Source organism: Salvelinus alpinus, chromosome 12 (assembly GCF_045679555.1).
Source record: "Salvelinus alpinus chromosome 12, SLU_Salpinus.1, whole genome shotgun sequence".
In the NCBI taxonomy this organism is placed as follows: domain Eukaryota; kingdom Metazoa; phylum Chordata; class Actinopteri; order Salmoniformes; family Salmonidae; genus Salvelinus; species Salvelinus alpinus.
In genome coordinates this window covers 4,634,280-4,646,106 of record NC_092097.1, presented here as the reverse complement: position 1 = coordinate 4,646,106, position 11,827 = coordinate 4,634,280, and the positions used below count along the sequence as shown (strand labels likewise).

The 11,827-nt window shown below is 42.2% G+C and overlaps 1 protein-coding gene across 1 annotated transcript in view; it reads left to right on the top strand.

Annotated features, from left to right (window-relative positions):
• The first annotated feature begins 646 nt into the window (after positions 1-646).
• The window catches only part of LOC139535389 (zinc finger protein GLI1-like), a 149,411-nt gene continuing 138,230 nt past the window's right edge, over positions 647-11,827 (top strand). Inside the window, exon 1 of the mRNA XM_071334747.1 lies at positions 647-1,030. The gene's annotated coding sequence lies outside the window, so the exon portion shown is untranslated. The remainder of the gene's footprint in view (positions 1,031-11,827) is intronic.

Below are 11,827 nucleotides of genomic sequence, written 5' to 3'. Positions count from 1 at the left end.
TTTGCTGTTTCCAAAAGGCCTGGGGTGACATTTTTTATCCGACATATTTAACTCGCACAAAAAGGTCGGGCGGAAACCTGGTTCTAGGTCAATATTGTGCAATGCGCCTTCAATCTTCAAAATGTATTGCGTTCCTAACCTACTGTATGCATTCCCTCCTAAAACGTGGTGGTCTGACTCCATTCCAGGTTTTGCGGTGTACCTTGGATTCCAGTAAGGCGTAACATTCAAGAATCAGCATCCCTAGTGCCACACACGCTGCTGCTCAAGAAAGAAAAAGTTTTATACCTAAGCGTCAAATGAGACCGGTATCATTTTAAAACCACCATATGACCAAACAATTTAATAAACGGTTACAGATAAGTATCATATGGTAAATATGATAGTGAATTATGATTGTAATTGACAGTAAAACAAATGAATATGTAAAAAAATAATAATAATGTAATTGTAATATAATCTGTTTTAACATATGGTTTATTCTGTTCGCTTGCATTGCATGGTCTTTAGCTAGTGGAAGAAACTATTATTGCACTCCAAGCAGCCAGCATGGTCTTTCTTTTTTATAAGAAAAACAAAACGTGAACTTCCTGTTTCGGGGTGGTCCACATACTTTGGGAAAGGAGGGAGGGGGGGAGTGGGGAGGAGAAGAGAGGTCTCGCATTCCACCATTGACTGTGGAACCAACTTCGGGTTTGCGGGCGTTTGGTTACCGAATATGGGGTTTGTTCAGTGCTGTCCTGCACACTGATTTCGTGAATTACCTATAAAGAAAACTATGGAAAGAAGCTCGTAAAAAATTGGACAAAGACGTGAATTGAACACGGGAGGAATAGAAGAAAGAACTAAAGGATCATTCCTGCAGCTCCATCTGTATGTCTGCCAGAACGCAGAGAGAGAGGGAGCTTTATTGGAAATTCTTGAACCCCCAGCGGGACGCAAGAGATCTCATCCCCAAGCTTCCAAAACGTCCAAAGTATTGGGATCAAGTCAACAAACTGATGCAGACGTCTTCAACTTTTCATAGAAGGTATTGCCGTGCTTAATCTATTCAGTCTCCATTCTACGTTACCGAAAATCGTTGATATGAGTGGTTTTGCAAGGACAAGTGGTACTGAAGGTGTCTTTGTTGTTTGTTTCTATGCAAGTCTTATTTTGATTGACCAGTCATGTTGACTATATATTATTGCTATTGTCAGATTGCTGTCACCTCGGGTGAGGATGGTCTAATTAGGATACATTCAATCTAATAGGTGACGGTGGTGCGCGCTGTGTTTACATTGAATAAACAGATTTAATCAATGTTAGCCAAAATTTCAGCAAATTAATTGTCTTGAGTTATTTAAATGTATTGATTGTAGGCTATTGCTGTCAGTGGCGCACATCTGAAATATCTTCAGTGAATAGTACATTTCAATAGAATACCTTATTTTAACTAGTGAATAATGCCTCTCATTTTCAACTGAGCGTTGGACATTCCCAACTCATCTCTCACTTCTCTTCTTGGCTTGTAATTCTTTCAAAGTGTTGACGGTTGAGAATAGCCTTTCAAGAGTCAATGCATGTTTTGGCGTTTGTCTTTGCACCAAGAGATTTTGCTTATCGTGCCTAAAAAAAATAACCCGAGAGTTTTGGAATTACACGTCTGACGCGTCCCACCAAGACCTAGTAGAGGTTTCGACAGTCTATTAGGCCTGTGACACAGCCACACAGACTCAAAAGCCATGGGCCTGCACGGCTCCTCGCCATGTGTGTCCCAGAATTCCACAGAGGGGTTGTAGGGGCGCATGATAACAGCTGTTTCTCGTAACCTGAAATACTTGAGGTGCCAATATATTTTTCAAATGTCATCTGTCAGGACACCCACAGCCACAGCAAAACAACATCATTATTGACCAGATATGTAGGCCTATGACATAAGATCCAAGTTCTTTGGTGATCATGTTTTTCAAACTTACTTTCTTTCTTTCTTGAGAAATGGCCCAAACCACAATATGAAATCACACATGAAGCTTGTTCATCTCAGTAATTACTCTTAAAGAGTTTTTAGGCGTTGATCTGCTAATGTGGTCAGATTATGACCCGTAGACAACTTTAAACTAATATAGAGGGTTTGTCAATACTAGACTGACCTCAACAGGCAAACCCCTTTGTATCCTTTATTGACAAGGAGGAGAGCCAGAAGACTGTTGTATGACAATCAACACACTCCACAGCCACAATATCGCTCAACATCAACAAATAATGCCTGAATGTTTATCTGGTCTGGTCACACAGTCAGGGAAAACCTAACCTTGCGACCTGATAAGAAAAATCTCCTGACCTTATGGGACAACATGGGACATAATTACTGATGAAATAGAAAGGGATTGAGATTTAGAGCAGCAAGGAGATGAAAAGAGAGGAGAGGACTGAGGAGATGAGCAGAGAGGATGAGAGAGAGAGGAGAGGAGAAAATAGGAGAAGAGAGAGTTGCACTTGTCCCATGACTGGTCTGTGGTCTGTCTGGTTGGTGTGAAAACCTCTGCAAAGGATCTTCCTCCTCCCCCTAGTCTTTATCAGAGTGTGATGGGCCTGTGTTATGGCCAAAAGGCTCCCCGCTAGGACAGGGCTTAAACAAATAAGGTATACAGGAAGTATCTCTCTTCCTCTATATGGCAGCTACCTATCGGAGCAGTAAGATGACTTGTACTCTGTTTTATCACCAGCTAGCTGATAAGTCTGTTTTCTCATGTACCTCAGAGTTGATCTATCTATTTATTTAAACAGACGGCTCAGTTAAGAAGCACATTCTTATTTAGAATGATGTAATTGAGAGGCAATGTTTTTATTACTGTATTATCATTCATCACTGAAGAAAACGGTTTGATCGTAAACATAGCCTATAATGTTTTGAGAAACCTATTTATCATAAACATACATATTGTGACTAACGGGTGAATGTTTATGGAAACATAGGGAAGTGGTCTTGAATTATGGTTGGAGTTTTCAACGAGGCGAGCGTTCAGCGGAGTTAGACACACTCTGGGGATTGTGTCAGTCTGGAAGTCCCTTTCCTACAAAGAAGACCGCAAACAAATCAAAGTGAATACAAATCGAAAGTCCCGGTAAAGACGTAGAAGAAACCAGATTTTGGAAGCTGGCACTAAGCATTGCCGAGAACACACTGGACGCAGGCCAGACAAGACCATGGCGGACCACTGCCGGGCAGACCAGGCAAGCAGCAACAAGTGGTGTGTTTTTGTCCAGCAGATTCCATTTTAGTCCGCTAACCGTGGTACACGTCACGTGACTCACAGCATTGGTCACATCCCCCCTCCCACCTCTCCAAAAGAGAGAGAGAGAGACCACCCTCACTGGGATCAGAGGCCCTCAATCAGGCCCTTTCACACCCTGTGAACCTGAAACAATCCGGCTTTAATAGCAGCTGTCTTTCCCAGGCCCATGGACCTTTAGAGCGGCTGCAGCACTGCCATAGGCCCTCTCAGAGCAGAGCGACTGCAGCTAGCCTAGCGCTGTGTGGTGCAGAGAGCCAGGGACGTGGGACTGGGCTGTGGATGCACCAGGGGAGTCACACACACGTGTTAGCACATGATTCTCGGTGCTCCTAGACCCCTCTCTTTCTTTCTTTATCCCCCTGCAACTCTCCCTTTCTCCCTTCATAATTGTGTCTCATTTTCTGTGAGGATTGGACAAAAAGAAAGAAAGGGTGGTTTTTTTCTGTTCATTTCTCTCTTGCCGTGGTGTTTTGGCATGAAAGCGTGCCCGGTGGCAGTGCTGTTTCTCAGTCTGTTCCGCCTCTTTCTCTCGCTCCCTCTCCTTTCTCCATCTCCTTGAAAGTTGTCGGTAGTTTTATCTCTTCTTCTCCAACATAATAACCGAGTTATTGGTCACATTCCTTGAATCCCTACTGCATACTAACTTAGTTATAAACGTCTTCCCCATAAAACCCTTGATGAAACAGCTAGTGTGGTTAGTCTGCCTTAGAAGGAGGGGAGGAGTGGGGGAGAGAAAGAGAATAGGGGTGGCGGAGGAGCACTTGCTTTACTAAGTAGATGGTTGACACAAGAGGGCAAAGGCATTAGACATTTTGAAAGGTTGAATGGCATTAGCGGTGGATCACACAGAAGGGAATGGGGAAACGCCATAGTCATGGGAAATATCTGGAACATGGTTTTTCACTGTTGGCAGGTTCCATTGAATGGCTTGGAAATTGGCTTGAGAAGTTAAATTAAATGAACTTTCAATTAAAGAAATGTCATTTACATATTCTCATCCCCCAAATGTTTTTATTTATTTTATGTTCATTTTTACCAGGCAAGTCAGTTGAGAACAGAAAACCTTTCACCAATGCCTAGTGATTGTGTCTCTCTGAGTATCTATTCTTACATCAGTTGTAACACAATCAACCGTAATGATTTCCAAGTAGTTAAGAGCAGAGGAAGCTCAAAGTGGGTGTGTGTTCAGAGCCCGCGGGGTGTCGCCTGTGTGTGTGCGTACGTTTGTGTGCGTATGTTTGGCATGCACATGTGTGTGTGTGTGTGTAGTAGCATGTGTCAAAGGAATGTGTGGTGTAGTAGTTCGGGTTGAGAGAGAGGCAGAGATAGAGATAGGGGGAGAAAGAAGGTGGGAGAGAGGGAGAGAGAGAGAGAGAGAGAGAGAGAGAGAGAGGACAAGTGAATTGAAAGAGAGAGTACTGCTGCTGACAGTAACAGGCGGAAAGGGGAAAGGGGGATACCTAGTCAGTTGTACAACTGAATGTCTTCAACTGAAATGTCTTCCGCATTTAACCCTCTGAATCAGAGAGGTGCGGGGGTCTGCCTTCATCGACATCCACGTCTTCGAGCGCCCGGGGGAACAGTGGACTGGATACACCTCTTCTCTCTCTGATCCAACAGGCCTTTGAATGAGGGTGGCGGACTGGGGGAGACAAAGGGAAAGAGAGAAAGAGCGATGGAGAGAAAGAGAGAGGCTGCTGATGTCCCATGTGGTAGATATTAAAAATAAAGCGGGTGGTAATGGGAACCAGGTGAGGGACACACACACACACACACACCCATGGGAGTCGTTACGCCACCACGGTGATCCTTGCTCATTTCCATGTTGTGTTAGCATAGCCCGTCACAATGAGGTCCTAGGAACTGATCAGGGTTTACGGACAGGTACTGATCAGGATCAGTCAGTGGATGTATAGGGGTCAGATAGAATAGGACGAAAGCAGAGTGAAACATTATGAAATGAAATGGCAGTCAGTGGCGGAAATGGAATTCGATAGTGGAGTAAATGGTAGTCAAGTGAATGGGGGTTTGATAGCCAGTCAGGGCACAAGGTGAATGAAACATATTCTATCTGTGTGTGATGAAAGAGGAAAGGTAGAGAGGAGGAGATAACTACAGCCCTTTGGATTTATTTTCTTCAAATCACAACTTGCATTGTCTTGACTTTTGAAAATTGTTGGCTGAACAGGTTGATGTCCTAAATTGTCAACATCATCCACCATCCAGTTCATGTTAAAATGAACAGGACATGCAAGACAGAGCTTCGTATCTGTACCGATTGTGTTCACAATTGAGCTAAACAAGCAAATCTAAATGATTGAATTGGAATATTTGTAAGTTAACAATAAGTCCTTATCGCTTCATGTCTTGTACAGGTTATACCGCACTTGATTGAAAACATCGACGCAAAATACAATGAGGACATTCTATTTGGGGTTGCCGAGTTGCTGAGTGATCGCTTTATCTTTAAACTGTGTGTGTGCGTGTGTGTCTGTGTGCGTGCATACGTGTGAGTGCGTGCGCATGCATCTGTGTGTGAGTCTGTGTGTTCTCTAGTGAAACGCTGTTGATGACTCACACGGTGTCGTTCTCTCTGCAGACAAAAAGAGCCGACGAGACAGTGTTCTTTCATTTCCTTCTGTTGCAATGGCAACCAGGCGTTAGGGTTCCGTCACCCGAGTGATTAGAACACTCTGAATTTTGAATGTTGATGTTCTCTCTCCTCTTCTCTTTCCTCTTTTCTTCTCTTCCAGCTTTCTGTAAACTTAACAAATCAGAAAATCCTCCAGAAACAGATCACTAATCCAAACGCCCTCAGCAACATTTAACACGGGCCTATAAGACTGTTAAACTTCCAGTCAAGTCAATAGCGAAGCTGAGAAGTTCATACACAGTCACTTCATTTCCACAGCGTTTATGTGATAAGCTATTACATTTTACTGCTGGAACAATTATTTCCGACTTCCAGTGGAACTGGAAGGAACGCAGACTTCCGTACACGCACGCACGCACGCCCGCCCACACACACACACACTCTCTCTTCATTGCCTCAGCGGTTAGAACATTGCGTGTGTTGATGGGCCTCCAACCCTCCACAACAAATCTACTATCACAGCTCTGAGATAATGATCCAGATCAAGGAGGGAGTTGGCTGGCAGAGGTCCTGATTCCTGAACCGACAGCCCTGTTCTGTCCTCACCAGTCCCACACCAACACACTGACTACAGGAAGAAGATCCTTTGTCCTTTCTCTTCTGTGTGTGTGTGTGTGTGTCCTCTACCTCTGTCTCTGTCTGTCGCCCTCTCTCTCTTTATCTCTCTATCCTTTTTACCTCTCTCTCTCTATCCATCTCTGGCTTTGTATCACTTTCATGTGCATCTCCATTTACTTGTAGTTCATATTCTGTTTCACTCTTTCAGTGACTAGTAGTAAAACAATAGTAGCTTTAATATGTTTGTTGGGTTCAAAATATGTTGTTTTAATATGTTGTTGGGTACAAAATCTCACGATCGCACACCACTTAAATCAGATCAAATCAGCACACGTGGTCATAACGTTATCGTAGATAATTTACTAGACGTTTATAGAGTAATGTTGTAAATGACACACACACACCTAGATAAGTTACCAGGTAGTTATAGATAGAGTCATGTCAAAAGTAAAGGAAATCACTGAAGCTGGAGACTTATATCTCCCTCACTAACTTTAAGCATCAGCTGTCAGAGCAGCTTACCGATCACTGTACCTGTACACAGCCCATCTGTAAATAGCACACCCAACTACCTCATCCCCATATTGTTCTTTTTTGTTGTTGTTGCTCTTTTGCACCCCAGTATCTCTACTTGCACATCACCATCTGCACATCTATCACTCCAGTGTTAATGCTAAATTGTAATTATTTTGCCACTATGGCCTATTTATTGCCTTACCTCCCTAACATTACTACATTTGCACACACTGTACATAGATTGTTCTATTGCGTTATTGACTGTACGTTTGTTTATCCCATGTGTAACTTTGTGTTGTTGTTTGTGTCGCACTGCTTCGCTTTATCTTGGCCAGGTCGCAGTTGCAAATGAGAACTTGTTCTCAACTGACCTACCTGGTTAAATAAAGGTGAAATAAAAAATCAAATAAATAAAGTGACACTCAAGACTAGATACTGTACTTCACTAGTTGTAAGTAAAAGGACAGACACGCGACTATATACTTTACTAGACATAGATAGAGTGATAGAACACACAAACATGACAATATACTTTACTAGACATAGATAGAGTGATAGGACACACAAACATGACAATATACTTTACTAGACATAGATAGAGTGATAGGACACACACACACGACAATATACTTTACTAGACATAGATAGAGTGATAGGACACACACACACGACAATATACTTTACTAGACATAGATAGAGTGATAGAACACACACACACGACAATATACTTTACTAGACATAGATAGAGTGATAGGACACACACACACGACAATATACTTTACTAGACATAGATAGAGTGATAGGACACACACACACGACAATATACTTTACTAGACATAGATAGAGTGATAGGACACACACACACGACAATATACTTTACTAGACATAGATAGAGTGATAGGACACACACACACGACAATATACTTTACTAGACATAGATAGAGTGATAGGACACACACACACGACTATATACTTTACTAGACATAGATAGAGTGATAGGACATACACACATGACAACTAAATGCCACAAGCACAGTCACCCCAAACAAGTTGTAGATAGAGTTATGGTCTTTTCAGACAACCAGTGGCCATCGTTAGCAATGTCGGAAGTAAGGTGAGGCACAAACATGCAACTAAATGCCACAAGAACTATCATGCACCATCCCCAAGGGATTCTTCTTTTTTTTTTAAAGACAAAAACATACAAAATAATGTATCTTTCGTCTCTCTGTGTTTTATGCATTTACTTCAATTTGCAAGAGGCTAAATGTATCTCACCGGAGAAAGCATCCGAGAGAACGAAACAGTGCCCTTCTGTCTCAGTATGTGTACCCAGTCTATCTGACGCTGTCGGGACAGAAAGACTATGATATTGTTGCTGCCCGAGTGGCGCAGCGGTCTAAGGCCGTGCATCTCAGTGCTAGATGTGTCACTACAGACCCTGGTTCGATTCCAGGCTGTATCACAACCGGCCGTGATTGGGAGTCCCATAGGGCGGCACACAATTGGCCCAGCGTCGCCCGGGTTGTAAATAAGAATTTGTTCTCAACTGACTTGACTTTTGGGGGATTAGTTAAATAAAGGTTAAATAATACAAATAAATAGTAATAATTGAATGCAAGGGAAGCCAGTGAACATCTGGCCTCCATTTATTTAAAAAATAATAGCCAATCAGCATTGAGCTAAATTGAGTGAGCTCAGATGTGAATGGTCCTGGCACACCCCAAAAAAAGTGTCAAGGGAAGCCAGTTTGGATTTGGCTTCAGACCAAATGCCGTTATTGACAGAAAAAAAACTTGAATTGTTGCGTTGTGTTGTTGTCCTCCGGTGGCTAGCTAGCTAAAACTGTCTCTTTCCTAAATTAGCCACGGAGATAGGGATTTGGACATGTGGTTTTACTTAATTCTCCGTACCGGCCAATGGTTATAAAGGTGATTCTAATCCAACCATAAATTCATACATTGTACCGCTGGCTTGAGAGGATAGAACTTAAACGTGTAGCTAGATGTAGTATGCTAATGTTAACTAGCTGGCCTGGCGCTTTGTTGCTCATGAAAGGAAGTTGGCTAATGAGCAAATATTTTTGCATCACCGTGCTTGACCATGCTGTAGATCATGTAACTGTTTGTTACATGCAATATGTTTTGTGGACTTCACCGGACAGATGTTGCTCTCCGGTTTTGTAAACTGTGTCTTCTTATTGTCTCGGCCTTCGGCCTATTTGTCACAGTGTCAAGGCAATTGAACTAACAGGTTATAGAGCAAACGCTGCAATTATCATTAACACATAGGTTGTAATATGTTTTTTTGGGGGGGGATTGGCTTCCCCGGGTGATTTTACCCACACACTGCTACTGCTGAGAAGAGCACTCAGTATGAAGCCATGTCCAGAAGATTCCTACTTTTGACTAAAACTGTCTTTTAGAGAACTCTAGAACTGACTTTATAGAGCAGACTACAACTGATTCCAGAGTGATTAGAATTAGAACTGACTGTAGAGTTCTAAACTGTTAATTCTACACAGTGCTTTGACGTGACAGGAGGAGATTTTACACCGCTCTATCTGTCTGACACACCTTCTAAACGAAGGGACTTCTGAAGATTACAAACATTTACAAAAAATGACAAAATCTGTAGGATTTTATGATTTTCAGAATGAAACGTTTGACAACAAGCAAGGTCCAGGTGATTGTGTTCAGTTCTAGATGTGATATTTTAGCGATATTTGTAATCAGACATCAATTTTACGATGAACCAAAACAGGATACACAACACAACAGCAAACACAATAAAGCCCTCGTTGTCTTTTTGGGGGGGATTAAATAGACTAAAAGTTGAGTAAGTTGTTTGCTCGTTCAAGCTACATCTGTGCTTTGTATTACGTTTCTGTTTACTCATGTTGTATACAAACCGGTAAATGAAACTAGTCAATTAATGCATAAAGGAATAGTCAACTTCCTCTTTGAAAAAAATATGAAACATTGAGACAACTGTTAGTAGTTTTCAAGGGGGGGGGGGGGGGGGAACAATATGGAAGTTACATTTACCCCTTTTGATCTTAACGCTTCTACCAGCGTACGTTTGAATCTTCTTTATCTAACACTTTATGTGGCGAAAGCCGAACAATACAAGTCTCTCACACACACACAGCTAGCTACAGACACACTGATAATACGCACACGTAGCCAGCTATACACCAATACCAATACTGTTTCTGTTCATTCAATGCAACTCACAAGACAAACCCAATTAAGCTTAGAAAAATAATATTGTTGGCAGGAACTGAGAAAGAGTTCGGTTTCATTACCGCTGGGATTCTCTCTCTGGAAAACGACGGAACCAAATAGAGTGAGAGAGGGTGAAAGTGAGGGGATTTTAGAGGGGGGAAAGGAGAGAGAGAGGAGAGATAGAGAGGGAGAGTGAGAGTGCATTTTAGAGGAAGAGAGTAAGAGAAAGAGAAGGAGAGAGGAAAAGCAGAGAGAAAGGGAGGGGGGGGGGGAGCTAGAGACGCAGATTGTTTTAAATCCGCCGTGAGTCAAGCTTTCAAATTTATGCCCATAGGCTGCTTCTTGGGTGGGCTGCAGGCAGCAGCGGGGAGAGAGAGAGAGAGAGGGAGAGGCTGGAGTAGGAAAGCAGGGGAAGGGAAAGTTGCCGACTGATTCCACACTGCTCAGCTCCAGCTTTCCTGCTGGAACACATTTTACAACTCAACCGTCCTGGTCTGACTGGCAGCACACCTCTCCTTTCTCCCCCTCTCGCGCGCTCTCTCCCTCTCTCTCTCTCTCTCTCTCTTTCATTCTACTCCTCCATGGGGCTTGTTTTTTTACTCATCCCTTCAGTCTTAATGTTTGGATTGTCTCTGAAATAGTATTTCCTTTAGGTTAAGACCACAGACCACAGGCACGGACCTTTTGGGGGGGGGGGGGGAGGTGCTCAAAATGAAGAAGAAAAACCGGCACCCCCCATTCCCCCCCGAAAATGTTTTACTTTTTTGATCAGAAATACAGTGTCGACATTGTTAATGTTGTAAATTACTATTGTAGCTGGAGCAGATTTTTTTATGGTATATCTACATAGACGTATAGAGGCCCATTATCAGCAACCAACACTCCTGTGTTACAATGGCACGTTGTGTTAGTGTTCTGATTAAAGAAGCAATAAAACTGGCCTTCTTTAAACTAGTTGATTATCTGGAGCGTCAACATTTGTGGATTCGATTACAGTCTCAAAATGGCCAGAAACAAATAACTTTATTCTGAAACTTGTCAAGCTATTCTTGTCCTGAGAAATGAAGGCTATTCAATGCGAGAAATTGCCATCTAGTACAACGTTGTGTACTACTCCCTTCACAGAACAGCGCAAACTGTCTCTAACCAGAATAGAAAGAGGAGTGGGAGGCCCCGGTGCTGTGCTAACATAATTGCAAAAGGGTTTTCAAATGATCAATTAACCTTTTAAAATTATAAACTTGGATTAGCTAACACAACGTGCCATTGGAACACAGGAGTGATTATTGCTGATAATGGGCCTCTGTACGCCTATGTAGATATTCCATTAAAAATCTGTTTCCAAATACAATAGTCATTTACAACATTAACAATGTCTACACTATATTTATGATCAATTTGATGTTATTTTAATAGACAAAAAATGTGCTTTTCTTTCAAAAACGAGGACATTTCTAAGTGACCACAAACTTTTGAACGGAAGTGTACTTTGTTTACAAACATTGGCGTAAAATACGCTTATATTTTGGGTTCTGGTGGGGTACGACAGTTGAACTAATCCATATGGCATTTCTAAGTTACATTCTTCAAGAAAC